Source organism: Schistocerca gregaria, unplaced genomic scaffold (genome assembly GCF_023897955.1).
Source record: "Schistocerca gregaria isolate iqSchGreg1 unplaced genomic scaffold, iqSchGreg1.2 ptg000931l, whole genome shotgun sequence".
NCBI classification, from domain to species: Eukaryota; Metazoa; Arthropoda; class Insecta; order Orthoptera; family Acrididae; genus Schistocerca; species Schistocerca gregaria.
The window spans coordinates 60,001-66,189 of record NW_026062286.1 but is presented as its reverse complement, the minus strand read 5'-3'; the positions used below and the strand labels follow the sequence as shown (position 1 = coordinate 66,189).

The window sequence follows — 6,189 nt, the reverse complement described above, 5'->3', positions numbered from 1 at the left end:
ACCTAACTCAATTTGTCCCTTAACCTAACTCAATTTGTCCCTTAACCTAACTCAATTTGTCCCTTAACCTAACTCAATTTGTCCCTTAACCTAACTCAATTTGTCCCTTAACCTAACCTCACTTTGTCCCTTAACCTAACCCACGTTGTCCCTTAACCTAACCCACGTTGTCCCTTAACCTAACCCACGTTGTCCCTTAACCTAACCCACGTTGTCCCTTAACCTAACCCACGTTGTCCCTTAACCTAACCCACGTTGTCCCTTAACCTAACCCACGTTGTCCCTTAACCTAACCCACGTTGTCCCTTAACCTAACCCACGTTGTCCCTTAACCTAACCCACGTTGTCCCTTAACCTAACCCACGTTGTCCCTTAACCTAACCCACGTTGTCCCTTAACCTAACCCACGTTGTCCCTTAACCTAACCCACGTTGTCCCTTAACCTAACCCACGTTGTCCCTTAACCTAACCCACGTTGTCCCTTAACCTAACCCACGTTGTCCCTTTGCCTAACATAGTTCACTGCTCGGAATCTCTGGTGTCGTTGTTATCCTCATGTAGATGTCTTGCGAGTGTTGCTTACTTTCCACATATTCCCGCTATCCACTGTCAATTGTACTGCAATAGGACTATATCGCCCCCCCCCCCCCTCTGCCCCTCTCTTTGTGTCTCCGTCCTCTCAAGCTGGTCGGTCTGGCGTTTGAGTGTTAAATGAGCCTCGCAGCTGTTCAGTTGCGTTCAGATGTCGACGCCCTCAGTGTACGTCGTGGTATGGTCTGTGTCCATTGTCCGCTGATGTCGTACGCGTAACCCACACGCTGTACCGATCATCGGTCGTTACGTACAGAGTGAAGTAGTGTGATACGTGTGACCGTACGCTGGCTGTGCCCAACGGTGTCGAATCTCAATTTCCATATGTTGTGCTCGATGCTACTTGTCTCGTCTCCCAATAACAGCTAGGTTGCACTGTGGTACGCCGTAGAGGCGTGTGGGAGGAACGTACGAACGCATTGTATGTCACCCTGGGTCGCTGGGGGTGGTGGTGCGGTGAGTCAGGTCAGGTCAGCGTGAGCCGTGTGATGTAGTGACGCGTGTATTCCGACTTTGTCGTATTGCCTCACACAAAGTGCTACCCTGGTGGACCGCGTTCCATATCTGGGACATGCCGCAGATGCCGGTTGACAGTGGATCGCGGAAGGGACATCGCATACGTGCGCGGGCCACCTTCCACGTGTTCTCTTCTGCACATGTCGCAGTGTGTATGTGGTCTGATGTAGCGTGTCGTGACACATGACATCCTGGCATGCAAGAATTGTTGAATTCGCAAATGTAGGTGGACATCTACGTTTACTGCCCAAGATACGCAAATGAACTGGAAATCCGTTGTTGAGCGGTTGTTCACGCTGGAGGTGAATCTGTGATGGCGACGATCGGTACAGCTATTAACCGGTTGTTTCAGCGGTACCCGCCACATCCACACACGTGACTAGGCCCATGTGGGTATGAAGCGATACGCGGCGGTGGCTTGGTGGGACTGTTCCCGGCCGGTGAAGGGGGGCCGCCCGGCGTGTTGGCCGCGCGCTGCGTGGGCGCACGCGCAACAGGCGGCTGGTGGGGGGCGCCGAGTGGCAGGAGCGCCAGCCGACGGGCCCGGCAGGCGGCGCAGCTACGCTGCGGCGCACCCTGCACGCGGCGCCTGGCGGCCAAAGTTGGTTCAGCCGAGCCCGGTGCGAAGCGCGGTGGACATCTGCAGTGTGCTGGTCTGATTGAGGACTGTGTGCGTTGAGGATGCGCCGCCGCCTGGCACTCGGCGCCGCGACGCCGTCTGCTGCTCGGTCGCCCCAGCGGTTCTCGCAGGTGGTTTGTATCGCAGTTGTGCGGACGTGTTGGCGCGTGCGCTGTGCTGGGAGAGTTCGCTTCTGCACCCAAGTGGGGCTTTGCCCTTGTGTGGCGCTGGCGTTGGAGCTGCCGGTCACCATAGGTGGCGCGTGTTGTCTCCCGCCGGCAATGCCACGACAGCACGCTCCCGGGCCTCTGTCGGCAGCGGCAAGCTCAGTTGGGAGCAAGGGTGTTCGCACTAAAACCGTCTACTCGCCTAACTCCGGGCGATTGCGCCTCTCTCGAAACCGACCAAGTACCTAGGACGGCGCTGCGCGCCGCCGGGACCTGAGAGGGTTTCGAGGTGTATCGTGCAGGGGAGCTCGGCCTCCTCCTGTTTGCAGAATAATTGAGCGGACGCTTGCGTGTTCGCGCGGGCCCCCGGGACACACTCCCGGGCGGCCGGCTGCTCAGCTCTAGTTGACGCAGCTCCCTGGTTGATCCTGCCAGTAGTCATATGCTTGTCTCAAAGATTAAGCCATGCATGTCTCAGTACAAGCCGCATTAAGGTGAAACCGCGAATGGCTCATTAAATCAGTTATGGTTCCTTAGATCGTACCCACGTTACTTGGATAACTGTGGTAATTCTAGAGCTAATACATGCAAACAGAGTCCCGACCAGAGATGGAAGGGACGCTTTTATTAGATCAAAACCAATCGGATTGGCTTGTCTGGTCCGTTTGCCTTGGTGACTCTGAATAACTTTGGGCTGATCGCACGGTCCTCGTACCGGCGACGCATCTTTCAAATGTCTGCCTTATCAACTGTCGATGGTAGGTTCTGCGCCTACCATGGTTGTAACGGGTAACGGGGAATCAGGGTTCGATTCCGGAGAGGGAGCCTGAGAAACGGCTACCACATCCAAGGAAGGCAGCAGGCGCGCAAATTACCCACTCCCGGCACGGGGAGGTAGTGACGAAAAATAACGATACGGGACTCATCCGAGGCCCCGTAATCGGAATGAGTACACTTTAAATCCTTTAACGAGTATCTATTGGAGGGCAAGTCTGGTGCCAGCAGCCGCGGTAATTCCAGCTCCAATAGCGTATATTAAAGTTGTTGCGGTTAAAAAGCTCGTAGTTGGATTTGTGTCCCACGCTGTTGGTTCACCGCCCGTCGGTGTTTAACTGGCATGTATCGTGGGACGTCCTGCCGGTGGGGCGAGCCGAAGGGGTGCTTTCGCGTCCCGAGGCGGACCCCGTTTAAATCCTACCAGGGTGCTCTTTGTTGAGTGTCTCGGTGGGCCGGCACGTTTACTTTGAACAAATTAGAGTGCTTAAAGCAGGCAAGCCCGCCTGAATACTGTGTGCATGGAATAATGGAATAGGACCTCGGTTCTATTTTGTTGGTTTTCGGAACCCGAGGTAATGATTAATAGGGACAGGCGGGGGCATTCGTATTGCGACGTTAGAGGTGAAATTCTTGGATCGTCGCAAGACGAACAGAAGCGAAAGCATTTGCCAAGTATGTTTTCATTAATCAAGAACGAAAGTTAGAGGTTCGAAGGCGATCAGATACCGCCCTAGTTCTAACCATAAACGATGCCAGCCAGCGATCCGCCGCAGTTCCTCCGATGACTCGGCGGGCAGCCTCCGGGAAACCAAAGCTTTTGGGTTCCGGGGGAAGTATGGTTGCAAAGCTGAAACTTAAAGGAATTGACGGAAGGGCACCACCAGGAGTGGAGCCTGCGGCTTAATTTGACTCAACACGGGAAACCTCACCAGGCCCGGACACCGGAAGGATTGACAGATTGATAGCTCTTTCTTGATTCGGTGGGTGGTGGTGCATGGCCGTTCTTAGTTGGTGGAGCGATTTGTCTGGTTAATTCCGATAACGAACGAGACTCTAGCCTGCTAACTAGTCGCGTGACATCCTTCGTGCTGTCAGCGATTACTTTTCTTCTTAGAGGGACAGGCGGCTTCTAGCCGCACGAGATTGAGCAATAACAGGTCTGTGATGCCCTTAGATGTTCTGGGCCGCACGCGCGCTACACTGAAGGAATCAGCGTGTCTTCCTAGGCCGAAAGGTCGGGGTAACCCGCTGAACCTCCTTCGTGCTAGGGATTGGGGCTTGCAATTGTTCCCCATGAACGAGGAATTCCCAGTAAGCGCGAGTCATAAGCTCGCGTTGATTACGTCCCTGCCCTTTGTACACACCGCCCGTCGCTACTACCGATTGAATGATTTAGTGAGGTCTTCGGACTGGTACGCGGCATCGACTCTGTCGTTGCCGATGCTACCGGAAAGATGACCAAACTTGATCATTTAGAGGAAGTAAAAGTCGTAACAAGGTTTCCGTAGGTGAACCTGCGGAAGGATCATTACCGACTAGACTGCATGTCTTTCGATGTGCGTGTCGTGTCGTGTCGCGCAACACGCTACCTGTACGGCAGTGGCCGTGCGCCGCGTGCGGAACCACGCGTGCCTCTCAAAACTAGCGGAAGTGTTGTTGTTGTTGTGTGGTACGAGCGCTGAAGCTCTGGAGCGGCTGGCCTGCGGTACCTGGCGCCTGGCGCCGGTTTTGAATGACGTTCGCCCGAGTGCCTGTCCGCTCCGGTGTGGAGCCGTACGACGCCCATCGGCTGTGAGGCCGTTGGACACAAAAAAAAATAGTGGAACAGGGGCCGTCAGACGCCTCAGTCCCGCAAATGCTACTGTCTTGAAAGAGACAGTGGGAGACTGAAAAGGAAAAGATCACCCAGGACGGTGGATCACTCGGCTCGTGGGTCGATGAAGAACGCAGCAAATTGCGCGTCGACATGTGAACTGCAGGACACATGAACATCGACGTTTCGAACGCACATTGCGGTCCATGGATTCCGTTCCCGGGCCACGTCTGGCTGAGGGTCGGCTACGTATACTGAAGCGCGCGGCGTTTGTCCCGCTTCGGAGACGTGGGAGTGTCGTGGTCGCCTGTGTGGCCGGCCGCGTCTCCTTAAACGTGCGATGCGCGCCCGTCGCCTGGCGGTTCGCATACCGGTACTTTCTCGGTAGCGTGCACAGCCGGCTGGCGGTGTGGCGTGCGACACCTCGTACAACGACCTCAGAGCAGGCGAGACTACCCGCTGAATTTAAGCATATTACTAAGCGGAGGAAAAGAAACTAACAAGGATTCCCCCAGTAGCGGCGAGCGAACAGGGAAGAGTCCAGCACCGAACCCCGCAGGCTGCCGCCTGTCGTGGCATGTGGTGTTTGGGAGGGTCCACTACCCCGACGCCTCGCGCCGAGCCCAAGTCCAACTTGAATGAGGCCACGGCCCGTAGAGGGTGCCAGGCCCGTAGCGGCCGGTGCGAGCGTCGGCGGGACCTCTCCTTCGAGTCGGGTTGCTTGAGAGTGCAGCTCCAAGTGGGTGGTAAACTCCATCTGAGACTAAATATGACCACGAGACCGATAGCGAACAAGTACCGTGAGGGAAAGTTGAAAAGAACTTTGAAGAGAGAGTTCAAAAGTACGTGAAACCGTTCTGGGGTAAACGTGAGAAGTCCGAAAGGTCGAACGGGTGAGATTCACGCCCATCCGGCCACTGGCCCCCGCCCTCGGCAGATGGGGCCGGCCGCCCGCGCGGAGCAATCCGCGGCGGGGTCGTGTCCGGTTGCCTTTCCACTCGCCGCGGGGTGGGGCCGTTCCGGTGTGCGGTGGGCCGCACTTCTCCCCTAGTAGGACGTCGCGACCCGCTGGGTGCCGGCCTACGGCCCGGGTGCGCAGCCTGTCCTTCCGCGGGCCTCGGTTCGCGTCTGTTGGGCAGAGCCCCGGTGTCCTGGCTGGCTGCTCGGCGGTATATCTGGAGGAGTCGATTCGCCCCTTTGGGCGCTCGGGCTCCCGGCAAGCGCGCGCGGTTCTTCCCGGATGACGGACCTACCTGGCCCGGCCCCGGACCCGCGCCGCTGTTGGCTCGGGATGCTCTCGGGCGGAATAATCGCTCCCGTCAGCGGCGCTTCAGCTTTGGACAATTTCACGACCCGTCTTGAAACACGGACCAAGGAGTCTAACATGTGCGCGAGTCATTGGGCTGTACGAAACCTAAAGGCGTAATGAAAGTGAAGGTCTCGCCTTGCGCGGGCCGAGGGAGGATGGGGCTTCCCCGCCCTTCACGGGGCGGCGGCCTCCGCACTCCCGGGGCGTCTCGTCCTCATTGCGAGGTGAGGCGCACCTAGAGCGTACACGTTGGGACCCGAAAGATGGTGAACTATGCCTGGCCAGGACGAAGTCAGGGGAAACCCTGATGGAGGTCCGTAGCGATTCTGACGTGCAAATCGATCGTCGGAGCTGGGTATAGGGGCGAAAGACTAATCGAACCATCTAGTAGCTGGTT

The 6,189-nt window shown here is 56.7% G+C and overlaps 3 non-coding genes across 3 annotated transcripts in view; all 3 read left to right on the top strand.

Moving 5' to 3' along the window:
* Nucleotides 1-2,308: 2,308 nt before the first annotated feature.
* LOC126325619 (small subunit ribosomal RNA) lies at nt 2,309-4,201 on the top strand. Its single transcript, XR_007560221.1, has one exon. It is a non-coding gene; the product is annotated as a small subunit ribosomal RNA (ribosomal RNA).
* Nucleotides 4,202-4,572: 371 nt separating this feature from the next.
* On the top strand, nt 4,573-4,727 carry LOC126325616 (5.8S ribosomal RNA). The gene has a single exon (XR_007560218.1). It is a non-coding gene; the product is annotated as a 5.8S ribosomal RNA (ribosomal RNA).
* A 188-nt stretch (nt 4,728-4,915) lies between these two features.
* LOC126325625 (large subunit ribosomal RNA) overlaps nt 4,916-6,189 on the top strand; it is a 4,222-nt gene continuing 2,948 nt past the window's right edge. The window contains exon 1 of the ribosomal RNA XR_007560226.1: nt 4,916-6,189. This exon is cut by the window's right edge and continues 2,948 nt beyond it. This is a non-coding gene — a ribosomal RNA (large subunit ribosomal RNA).